Source organism: Drosophila eugracilis, unplaced genomic scaffold (assembly GCF_018153835.1).
Source record: "Drosophila eugracilis isolate 14026-0451.02 unplaced genomic scaffold, ASM1815383v1 contig_2167, whole genome shotgun sequence".
In the NCBI taxonomy this organism is placed as follows: Eukaryota; Metazoa; Arthropoda; class Insecta; order Diptera; family Drosophilidae; genus Drosophila; species Drosophila eugracilis.
In genome coordinates, this window is record NW_024573052.1 from 1451911 (window position 1) to 1465180 (window position 13270).

The 13270-nt window shown below is 38.1% G+C and overlaps 1 protein-coding gene across 6 annotated transcripts in view; it reads right to left on the bottom strand.

Moving 5' to 3' along the window:
• The window catches only part of LOC108102438 (protein kinase shaggy), a 50833-nt gene that overhangs the window by 24866 nt on the left and 12697 nt on the right, over window positions 1-13270 (bottom strand). Inside the window, exon 1 of one of the 6 annotated variants that reach the window (XM_041818457.1) lies at window positions 10341-10632. The exons of 4 other annotated variants lie outside the window; for them this stretch is intronic. The gene's annotated coding sequence lies outside the window, so the exon portion shown is untranslated. Of the gene's footprint in view, window positions 1-10340; window positions 10633-13270 lie in introns of those variants that run through there. One more of the 6 variants, XM_017207419.2, reaches the window with a different exon arrangement.

Below are 13270 nucleotides of genomic sequence, written 5' to 3' on the forward strand. Positions count from 1 at the left end.
CTCAGAGCTAAAATAAAAACAGTTTTGTGAAGCTAACGATCAACACAAACTTTCCTCATCATTGGTTTGACGATTTGGTGAATTTAAATTTTTGGAAAAATTTCGCATTTTTGTTAACGGCTAAAAAATCGAAAAACCCATTTCTACAGAAATTCGGAATATTTTTTCCGGCTTTTTAGCTCTAGCTCGGTCAAAACAAGACGCACAGCCAAAAGAATGACCGTTTTGTGCTGCTAACGACCAATACTTTCCACCCCTATCACTCGTTTTTCGATTTTGGGAAAATAAATTTTGACCCAAATTTCGCATTTTTGGTAAGGGGTACCATCATCAAAATTTTCAAAAAATGGCCAAAAATTAAGTTTCCCAGATTTAAGTGCAAACCAATTGGGAATCATAGCAATCAAGTTACGAGCCCTACGAGGTATTACATTCCTCATTTGGACCATTTTTAGCTGTGTTATGCCAAAAAAAGTGATTTTTTGGTGCTCAAAATCACGTAAAGGTCTTTTGGCAGCAAAGATTCCGGTTTCCTTGCCGTTTCTCAGCTCTTACTTTGTTAAAACAAGGCGCATGTCTTAACCAATGACTGATTTCTGCAGCTAAGAACCGAAACTTGAAACCCCTATACTCACTTTTATCATTATTGTTCGGATTCTCTTGGTGCGAGCTGCGATTTAATGGCTAAAAAATCGAAAAACCCATTTCTACGGAAAGTTGGAATATTTTTTCCGGCTTTTTAGCTCTAGCTCGGTCAAAACAAGACGCACAGCCGAAAGAATGACTGTCTTGTGCTGCTAACGACCAGCACTTTCCACCCCTATCACTCGTTTTTCGATTTTGGGAAAATAAATTTTGGCCCATATTTCGCAATTTTGATAAGGGGTACCATCATCAAAATTTTCAAAAAATGGCCAAAAATTAAGTTTCCCAGATTTGAATGCAAACCAATTGGGAATCATAGCAATCAAGTTACGAGCCCTACGAGGTATTACAATCCTCATTTGGACCATTTTTGGCTGTGTTATGCCAAAAAAACTGATTTTCTTACGTCTTTTGGCAGCAGAGATACCAGTTGCCTTACCGTTAACAAGACGCACGGCTGAAATTCCAATTACGAATCCAACGACTTTGGCTATGCTATGGGAATGAGAAATCTAGACTTTTTCACCCTATAACATCATCTACTTAACACCCACCCACCTACAGCTTCCACTTAGCCAGAAAAACAACCAAAAACTGGTAAAATCTGAACGGATAAACTGCGTTTTCAAAAAATGCGATAATTCGTGGTAAATATCCCGTAATAATCGTCGCAAAACAAACACATTTTCCCGAATATCTATATAGGCATATATATATAAATTATAACAATCAATATTTGTTGATTAGACATCGCTGTGTGCATTGGCTCGGATGATTAGAGCGGCAATTATATGATTATTATTTAACCCACTTATATGACAACGTCGTGATATATAGGGGAAACAAAGAGACTTGTGGTGGAATTATAATATAGATGAATGTAGATATTTTCGGTCCAAGCCGGAGACTTTGACTTGACTCTCCAAATGAAATCCATAAACAGTTTATTACTTTCGTCGGCTGCTAAACCAATAAATCAATATTTGCAGTACGAGATTACGGGGAATGGATTCCAAAATGGAAAAACACCCAAGTCCAGATTCCATTAAAACGAGATCACTAACTAGGCAGATGTCACTGGTTATTTCTCAATGGATAGTTGTAGTTTGAATTGCCATTAGTAATACTAACTAACTTGGCCAATCAAAGAGAAGGCACTTCGTGTCACTCATTGATTAAAAACCTTACTCACTGAAGATTCACTTTCGGCCTTTTTCACCAATCACTCATCAGAAGCAACGGCTAATAGTGAGTGGGCTGAATGTCAAGTTGTCCCGAAACAAATCAACCCACACTGTTGGTGTTGTCGAGTGGCCTTGCTCCTGGTTGGGCGGAAGTGGGAGGCACTCAACTCAACTACTGGCACAGCCGCACGTGCAAACCGCAATTCATGCCCCAATCTTATCAGCAATTAAAAACAACAACAACAAAAACAAGAGTTCAAGCAAATTGCACAATTAATCAAAAATAATATAAAACGCTTAGCCGAAAGTGAACTTTGGTCATGTTGTGTGTGTTAAAGAGAGAGTGTTAAGTACTTTTCCCTGTTGAATGGAAAGCAGAGTTGCCTATCTATGACCTCTTGGTATATACTATATATATATATATATATACAGCAATAAGGGGTTATATCTTGAAAAACAATGATGAAAACGATTTAAGGTACTAAGTAGCAAAGTTCAATCCACTTAAACCATATCTTTATACACCCCCAAAACCCCCTTCTTGTTGCCAAGTTCTTTGTTTCATTTTTCACTGCACTTGATTATCATAATTACATGACAAAAAACAACAACAACAACAACAACAACAACAACAACAATATAGCATTGCTCAATGTAAACAAATAAACAAGGCGAAAGAAGAAGCAGCATTCTCCTCATTGATAAGAATTACAAAATATTTTTGTTTATTTTTCTAGTTGGAATTTATGGCCAACCCACGACAGCGATTGTAAAAAAGCAAATAAAGAACGGAACACAATTTGCATATAAACAAAAACAAAAGCTAAATGAGTCAGCTTATAGAGTGAAATAGTGTTAAGACTACCATTTAACACTATAATAACTACAAGTTTTTAGTAGGGAAAAAAGAAAAGAGATCTTGATATCAAAGTATGACTTACAAACGCTGACTAACTCCTTTATATGCTGACTTCCCAACGAAAACCCCCTTCTGATTTAAGCGTCCTCAGTGGGTTAAATACCACTTACATTGCCATTGGCTTAGTCACAATATATTTTTTAGCCATTCGAAAAAAAAAGACAACCTGAAGAGCGCTGACTAAATGCGGAGTTCCACGTACTTGGGGTTGTCCCCCAAAAAACGAGCCAAGAAAACTGAGAAACAAAACAAAAATGAAGAAAAAAAAACCGATTTAAAAGTAAGCCAGCGAACTCCCTTCAACCTGGGTTAAAAAAAAAAACCCCTCTGCCAACGGGCAATTACAATTATAAAAAAAAAACACCACAACAACAACAACTAAGCTATGCCATTAAAAACATATCACAAAAATGTATCTAAAAATACAAAACACAATGCCAAAGTTGTACGCAAAACCATCAATGAATTGCATCAGCCAATTTGATAGTAATAAGCGAGATCGTTAGAGATTTGAGATTTGGCTTATGCGAGGCTTTTGACTTGACCAATTTTCACTGATTTTCCCACACAACATTTACGCACAATTTGCAGAACCCAAGAAGAAGAAGAAAAACAGATCGTGCCGCCTGCACCGCGTAAACTTAACCAAAATTTTGGTTTATTTATAGACAACCTCTCCTCTTTTTGTTTTTACTTTTTTTTTTTTTTTGCCCCACCCACCGCTCTCATTAAATAAGTGAACAATGTGTCATCAACAGCAACAACAACAACAAAAAGAGAAAGATCAACAAAAAACCACAAAAAAGTAATGTAAAACAAAATTCGAAACATTAATGAGCAGAAAAAAGCCGACAAATGCTCTCACGAGAGCAGAAATCGCACTCTCTCTCTCTCTTGCGTCCCCCTCACGCACTGCTCCATCTGACTTCTACCCCATGTATGCCCCATCTTGCTCCCACTCGCTTTTGGCTCCACAATGACGCAATGCGTGGCAGCATTTACGTCAGGCGAATGCCGAAGTTTTTGCTTCTTTCTCGTACTCTTTTTTTTTGTGTGTTGTCCGTCTTTGTGTGTTTCTTAAAAACGCCTGCCTTTGTGTTTTGTTTTCGTTTTTCTGTTACTGTTACTGTTTATGTTTCTCTTTTTGTTTCAGTTTCATTGTGATTTCCCGCTTTGTTGCTTAAAATCGAAAGCAAAGAGCCAGCGCCAGGCCATCACAAAAGTCAGTAAACCCCACGATAAGGAAGAGGCGACGGAGGAGTGCGAAAAGGAAACACAACTAGAAGTTTCTAAGCACTTCAAAGGGCAAAAAATCAACAGTAAATACAATCGATAACTAGAAATCAACTCTGTGACTTAAAGGCAAGAATAGACAAGAACTCCATAAGAACTTATGAAATACTTTATGAAGTGAAGAAGTTCTACTGAGAATATCCAATTCAACAACTTATTTTTCTTGTAACTTTTCTATTGAGAAAAACAATTAAGTAGTTCAACTTTTCTTCTTCAACTTTAGCCCCTCAACTTTAATCCACTTTGTTTACCTAATCTATGCTCTGCCGAGTCACGAACCACATAAACACTTTGGTATCTGGCGCAGACACTCGATGAGACCAGACGACAGACGAACTATATGTTCGTGTGTATGTTAGCGATTAGATTTCCACCCAGACAAAATCCCAAAAACAAGACCCACTTTTCGCCCCAGTGCTAGTGCACTGAAGTTTCCCAAACAACAACTTGGGTCAAATTCAAATTCAAATTCAGATTCAGATTCCCGATTCGGTTAAGACCAGACGCCACCAGAATATCTGGTTGGAATTTAACAGCCGCGTTACACAAAATGCCACATCTCAAATTGACATTTCGGAGGCGTTTTGGGGAAGCACGTGATGAGCGGATTATTGATGGATCCAATCCAATCCGATTCGATCGACTTGCTAAGTGATAGTTTCAATAATCGTATGCATATATTTACCCTGGGCTAATGGCAAAGCGGAAAATGAATTCGGCGCATAAATAAGCGAGTGTTAATTGCAGATCAACCACTCGAAAGGTCGAGTTTGTCTTTCCTTTTCGTTCAATAATTGAGGAGTTGCCATTATTATATCTTTCCATCCAATAATTCATCCAGTACTTCCCATCTAGCCATCTCTTTCTCGCCGGCCTGCTAATTAAATTTGCACGCAAACAAGATGGAAAGAGACGGCGCTACGAGTGCTAGAGATGTGCTAATTGTGCATGCTAATTGAGCCAAAAGATTCGCAACGAAACGATGAAAAATATATATATCGTAGATATATATACATATATCTGTATCTAAAGAAGAGGAACGTTTCGTGTTCCGTTTTACATTGTTGTGCAGCAGACTGGAAAGTTTTGGCGAGCGGCGAAAAATCTCGGTATAATCGGCAGCAGAGGGGAGTTGCGATTTAGTTGGTCATGCGATAATTTCGTTAGACGCCACGCGCCGCTGATTAAACGTCTTTTGCTCCCTATTCCCTCCTCTTTATTTTAGCTCTTCACAAATTTGCATTAAAAATAGCCAACGGACAAGTAAGTGATAAATATTATTTGTCTATTTTTGGATTCTAAACGTTTCGATTGTTGATCATTTGATTGACACCTGGCTCTCATCGCTAAGTGGAACAAGCTAAAACTAAATGAAATGGAACGGAACACGGACAATCAAGGCCAAGTGTCCGTTAAACCAAAAACAACCAAGTAGAACGCAAATAAATCGTTATCCTTGATATGTGAAACCTTTGATTTGAAACTCTGATAAGAAACACGAAAAATGTGTATCAAGAAATCTTAGAATAACTGCAAAACTGAAAAATACACTGACTACTTTCCAAACTGTTTATTTTAGGGCAAACGGAATAGAACGCTGGCAAGGCCAGGCATGACCATTAACCTGAAACAGCTGAATGAAACAAGAAATAAACGCAACAAACAGATCAATCAAGGTAACTTCAACAGTTGGTAACTTTCTAAACGCTTTGTTGCTTGTATTTGCTTTTTCTTCGCAGCCTTCGGCCAGCGGTCGATAATCGGCCTTGCCAAATGGGGGGCGGGAACGATGGGATGGGAGGCAGGTGGGCGTCGTAGTCATTAGCCGACACCACACAACTGGTTTCAATGTAGTTAACTGGCCTCGCAGCACACCACCAAGCAATCCACCAACAAAAGAACCGCAAATTGCCAACACCAAATCTAAATCCAAGTCTCGTTTTTAGTTTCCCGTGGTTGAAAAGCGCATTTCAAAAGCGATATGTATATTTAATATATATATAAATACATATAGTAATAATGCCCTGAACAATTCACTGTTCACTTCGTATGAATGATTTGATGAGTCAATATTTCGAGGATTTGGAATGCTCGATAAAACTTCATTTGTTTCAATGATCCATTCAATCAGTTCAAGATGATTTGAAACACTGAGTGCGTGCTTTTCCGCCATTTCCACATTCTCGCATAAATTAATTGCATTTTCCGTGTTGCTCTATGAATTTCCGCAAAAACAGAGAATAAAGGCAACAAACAACCGGACAACAACCTCCAGGCACCTTCAGGCACCTCCCCAATACCCCCCTTAATTGAAAACATTTCCATGTAGAACTCAATTAACAGATTAGTTTCAACTTGTCAATTGCCTGTCCATCAATACCAACGAAATCAAAAACCTGATGACAGTTGTTGATCAATCAACGAGTGGATATCGTCAAAGCGAATTCCCGTTAAACAGGAAGCCTAATCCAGGAGACTCTTTTCTTTTTCTTTATGCCACAAATGGTATTGATCGACTCGATTTCTTCTTTCAGGTTTGTAACAAACCTCTGGAAGACAATGTGATCACTTTTGGAACAAACAGATTGAACAAAACCTTCAAGATTACCAAATAATAAGTATTTTCTTACTGTGTTGCAATGGGCTATTAAGTAAGTAAATTTTAACTGCCGCTTGATGGCGTTGTTGCCCACATTCCCCAATAGATTTGTATGCCTCGCACACAATCCCAGCAATCCAATCGAGGGACCGCAATCATTTTTAATAGAATCGTATGCAATAAAAAATAAGTTAATTAATTGAGCGAAAAAGCTATTTGGGAGGCTGGAATAATCGGAATGGAACAGCGCGTGCTGTTGTCACACTTTTATAACCCAAGACAAGACGACGCGATGTCGTGTGGCTTCTTGGCCAGCTTTCTGTATCCAACCCAAGTTGTTTACTTAAATATCGTTATTTTTATTCGACTGCCGCCTTTGCATATTCCTTTCCCTGGGCGTTATATGACCGATTTGATTGCGTACCATCCACTCCCTCATCCATACCCCACTCCCTCCCTCCACCAGCTCTGCCATCATTAATGTACGTATTATTTTATTGAAAATTAATGTGAAAAATGTTAATTGAACGATAACAAGAATGCGACGTCAGAAGGTTCTTTGTGCTACAGTATGCAGGAATGTTCGTTAAGTACTTACAGTACTTATTGGAAAATAATGAAAGGTATTAGTTAATCAACAGCTCATTGAATTTAATTAACGCCTACTCATTGACTTGTTATTAAACTAAATGAAAGGCAATCATAATATTACAAAATTATGTCAGAAATTTGCGGGCACGTTCTATAGCTCAGATAACTTAATATTTAATGACCGGAAATGCATTATAAAACACACACGTTTGTGATTTTTAAGTGTGCCTGCACTGGGGCTTGTGCCATTGGCCGTATTCCTCATTTCGTTATACGAATATATAATATATATATATACCTTTTTTCAACGACATTTCTGGTTACCAAAAATGCCAAAGCCCCAATTCACCTCCAAAAACGGGCGTGAGAAACCGCCAGAGGGGCGCTTCAATATAATTCCGACTTTTGCTCGTTTTTTTTCAAGCGCGTCATCATAAGCGTCATTATGCCATACGTTCCAAAAGCAACAACAAAAGAAATCAAATCAATACGTAAAAATATTCATAAGATGATCAACGTGGAGCATCGCTTGGCTTGGGTGAAACAAAAGTCAGCTGACTGCCGAGAACAATCGAAGATTATGAGCAACAGCAACTGCATTGAACGAGAATTATTTGGTTTTTAATTAGTGAAGATAGTAATACGGGAAAATGGATCAGAAGATCGCTGGGAAAAAAAGTGTTTCAAAGTTCAAAAACAAATCTTATCAGAACAAAGCAATCTCTGATAGTACAAATTTAGATATTGCAATACCTTAAAGATAAATTTGTCAGGATTATAATAAAGATTACTTTTTGGCATCTCTTTAAGCAAAAAATACTTTTTTTCAAATACGAGTACATTTTACGATTTTTGGCAACACAAATTGCGTTGGCTCTGATGGCAGGTGGCACGTCATGCAGTTTTGGCCCCCGAAAAGTCTGACGAAAGCAAAGCTCTCATTTTCAGGAGCTTTTTGAGTGAAAAGCTCTGTGTTGATTCTTCATTCGTCTGCCTTGAACCATTGACACACTTAAGGCGTGGGCGTGGGTAAAAGAGAAGAAAGATATCAAAGAGCATCGAAAGAGTTGCGGAGAAAGGCCTGGCTTAAGAGAGCTACGTAAACTGATCGTCACATTTCAAAGATACAAATTGATTGCCTTCGAAATTGATTGCAAAACTGAATATTAAAAGAGAAGAAAAATAACAGACGCAAAGAAATAAAAGGGGGAAAAGGCAATAGGCGAATGAATTACCAGAAAAATCAACAAACAAAAAACGAAAAGCGAAACAAACGAAGAAAATTAGCAAATGCTACCACACACGTGTGTGTATTTGTGCAAATATTTCTTCGTCTGTGCTATTTTTATAAAAAGAAACGAGAATGGAAGCTAACTTCGGCAAATGGAAGTCCTAATACCCTTATACAATACCCTTACTATACAAATCAATAGCCAAATATCTTTTCGAAAGGCTTCACGCTGATAACTCTTACTCTGCGCCATTTTCTTTAAGAGCCGCAGACTTTTCTATGGAAACTTATCTAATCCATATATCCTATTAGGAATCTAACTATTAAGTCATTTTTCTATACCCTCTGCAAGAGTATAAAAATGTTAAAGAAAAGAAAAAAAAATATAAAACTAAAGCGAAAGAGTGGGCAAAAGCAACAACTACACACGAAGTAACTTCGACTCCGACTTTTTGCCTTTGGGGGCACTGGAAGAAGAAGACGGCGAGTGGAAGGAGGAAGAGAGAAGGAGGAGGAGCAGCCGGCACAGTTCATGCGAATTTTTTTTGGTAATTTTCCACTGGCAAAGCGACAGCAGCAACAACATGAATAATTCACTTTTGGCCCAAGCTGCCATAAACAGCAGCGGCCACACTTGTAGGTACATTACTAATATTACATTTTCATAGATAACTTTGGTCACACTATTATGGAAAGGCTAAGGAAAGCCCAGAAATGCCCTATTCAGAGAGTTTGAAAATATTTCATAAATGATTCACCACTCTAGGATAACGTTGTATTACTCTACGAATATGGATTTCATAAACCAACCAATAGATTAGTTTTCCGAAGCTATTATTATGATCGCTGGTGTTATCTTTGCAGCCAAGCGCATATTTCAACATTGTCGCCAATAAGGAATTGCATGCACGTACTCTGCAGCGACTCCAAATCATCGTCTTGCCCCTTCGATCCGCACAGCTTTGACTACTCATTGAAGAACTTTTGCCCATAAAAGCAAATGTTGATCAGAGGAATGGGAGATAGAGTTCGGGTGGGGGGCGCGGTCCATTGGGGAGGAGAAACGCCACACAATTATCGCGGAGACGCAGCAGCCGCAGAAACTACACTAAAAACAATTTGTGATCTGTAATCGAGAACAACACGTGATTACATACTACAAACCTAAATATAAACCCCTAATAGATAATATCGAACCAAAAGATATAAAAGCCTTTTATAAAAAAGTATCTATAAAATTTTATATCTTAGAGATATCTATCGACTCTATTTTTCTCTGTGTACGCTGAAACAGTAACAACAACGATACAGTAAAACTGGTTTGAAGACGACGCCGCTTTGATTTGCCACTTGTTGTGTGCCTTGCGGGGAAAAGAGCGGGGCCGACAGAGACGGCTAGCCAATGAGCGAGATAGAGAGATTGCAAAAACTTTTCCATTGATGAATTTTTAGATATTTCTTCTTCTTCATTTTGGTAGTGAAGCTGCACTAAAAACTTGGATATATGTATATACATCTATGGATCTGCCAGGCGAGACGAAGTGTTTTTTTTTTCAAATTGAAAAACGGAAAAATAGGGTATTTTAAAAAGCTTTCTAGAACATTCTCCTACTAAAAATATCTCCCTCGCATAAAAATAACAAACATAAATATATTGGCAAGTTGGGTGCGTGTGTGTGTGTGTTTTTTAGGTTAAAGTTAGTTAGAAAATATTTCACAACGCCGTGAAATAAACTCCAATTAATTTAAGCACCACTCTTTTGGTCATTTCCTAACGGTGTCACACAGCAAAAACAACAATGTGGCAACTAATTAGATTTCAATGCATATTGAATTCGATTAGTTTTTTTTTCTTTTTCTTTTTTTGGGACACATTACACTGCACACACTGTTGACACAAAAAATAAAGAAGTAATCAGGCGCGTCACGAATTTGTTTCACTTTTTGTTTCGCCGTTGTTATTTATATTTATTTCGCTTTTCTTTCTTTTTTTTTTAGCTTTTTTTGTAGCTGATAAAAGTACAAAAACAATAAGTAAATAGAGTCGCGGAATGGCTGAATGGAACGCGGCGGAACGAGAGAGTACGACGCGCCTGCTCGATGGATTCAACGCGAGTGAGCGAGTCGAAGCATCGGCATCTACATCACATTCACATCAACCGGCAGAGCCGCGGGCAGCGCAGCAACTGCTGCGCCGGCGTCCCCCACGCACAGCAACGGGCAAAACAAGAAAACCATTCAATTGATGGTAAATATGAATCTTTTAGCTTACTTTTTAAATCAAACATTGAAAAAGCTAGGATTAAGAGAAGAAATCCAATTGGATTGCAAAATTGTATAATAATTTCTAAATTTCTTTAGACATAATTTTTCAAAACGCCCTATCCAATTGACCGCGACTGTATCGGAGCATTGAACGTTGTACAGTGGGCCAGAAGCTTTATTTCGTTCATTAGGTTAGATTTTCCATCAAAAGAGAACTAATTGGTTTTATTTATGTATAACACAGGTAATCAAATTGAAAGTTTCTACATAGTATCGCGCTTCTGGTTCTCAAAGCTTAAAGGGCTGCCTTAAACAATAACAGACAATTTTATTTATTTAATTTCATTCTAAATTCGTACCCACGTGCCCATTGTGCGATGTTGGGGAACCGCAAATTGATCGCCTTATAGAGTGAGTAAGAACAGGAGAATGTGGGGGCAAATGGGGAAAGAATGAGCAAGGGAGACAGCGGGCAAGAGAGAGAGAGAGCGCGCGCGCAAAAGAATTTCTAGTCAACGGAAAGCTCATTTGCATGCGGTTGTGTGTGCCTTAGGTGATTGTGTGTGGGTATTCGCATTTATTAGTGTGCTGCACCGAAATTTCTCATGTGTCGGCGGCTTATGCAAAAATTAGGTAACCGAGAAAAAGAGATAAAGAAAGAGACAGAAAAGAGAGCGCGCGTGGCGGATGAGTCAACAAAACAAAAGCCAAAGAGGTGAAAGAGTGGAAAGTGGGTGGCGAGGTCTTGCATGCACCGTTAATGGCGAAAGCCCCAATAAATGCAAGCAAGTAGTACGAGAGTACCGTTTGATAAACGGTAGCCGCCCAAAAGTATGCAAGGCTCAAGGCCAAAGCCTTTAATGGCCGCCAAAACTTAACCCTTAAGGAGTTATAAAGGGTTTTTAGAAATTACATTTTTAACATTCTGATATTAAAAAATCAATAAATTTGTCACTTTTAGACACTTTTAAAAAATATTAACATAAATTTATGTACCTAACAACTTAATCCATACCTTAACCTTAACTTAAAATTTGATTAAATTCGTGAACTTTAGCTTTGGTTCACTCTAAAGTATATATAACTTATTGCTATATAGACCTAAAATAATGGATGGCAGACTTTTGCTTACCCGCTGACCTGTTCATAGCTTAGTAAAAAGATAGTCAACTTACCTGAAAAGAAAAGAGAAAAGAAAGGAACGATTATAAATATATATATATTACAAGGATATCATAGATATTTTCCTTAAGTTTAGTTAGGGAGGGGTGTGGTAAATACAAATTAAGGAGGACACTAACTATTCACGGACTGGACAAACTGACGCTCCATGTGCTTATCCGTTGACGGCCTTGCATGACCCTCGGGGACGGCGATACCCTTGAGTTTCACATCGCGGACGAGGTTCGGTTTAACTGCCTTCTTGTTGGTCGATATGTTTACTGATTCTAGCGACCTTTCTTCAAATGCCTTTTCCTTTCGATTATTATCATGAAAAGCGATATTCGTTAGAAGCTAATGGGTTTAAAGGTGATGGTGATGCCTGGACTCAAAGTTGGAATATTTAACGAAAGATTTAGATCCGAATTTTGACATTAAAAGTACTGAGTAGTTTGTTTTGTTTTCTTAGCTAAACAACAAAATGTTCTTTTTAGGTTTTCTATTAATTGTTAAGGAAATTTTATAACAAAAAAAAGCATTCAAGAGGTCTGTGCCCTTGCTCCTATTTCTGTCGTATCCTATTATACCCGTTTAATTCATTTGCTTTTCTTCAATCATAAACAACATTGATAAATTATGGATTGTGGATTTGGAGCGACGCCAAGTGCACGCAATATAAAAACCGAAAAACGCATTTGGGGGTCGCCGATCGAAAGACAAGCATAATGAAAAACAAAGAAAGAAAAACACAAAAATTATAAATTAAAGAAAATACTCAAACAAAAAAAAAAAAGGAATAAAAACAGCAAAATGGCAGCAGCAAAATTGCATAAATATTTATGAGAGAGTGAAACAGAAACAGAAAAAACAGAGGCACTAACGACAACAACAACGAAGATCGCTGCGTTTTTGCTTGGTATGCAGCAGGGTGTTGCCACCACCCCCTAACCCACTATGTGGGTCATTATCTTGTTTACGCCGATGTGACGTCGATGACGCAGCGCTGCCAAGGAGAGCGGTGACTAGAGCAGCGCAGTCAACGCACGAATCTGAATCTGAATCTGAATCCGAATCGAAATCAGAATCAAAATCGAAAGATCGCCCAAGAAGAAGAGCGAGCAATTAATCAATTACTAAGTTTATGCGGAGAGAAAAAAGCTTTCAAACGAATTCTCCTCCATTCAAATGACGGAATGTGTGCTGATTTTGAATGAGATAATGCTATTTCTGTAAAAATCAAAAAATTAAACAATCTTTCTTTCTAGAAGGACAATCCTTTGTCCTTCTTAATGATCTTAAGCTAGAATATCACAAATTTGAATGCCGCATAAACGTAATGGGTTCGTGAAGGCAGCTGCAGGTGCATGAAAAAGCTCCTAGCA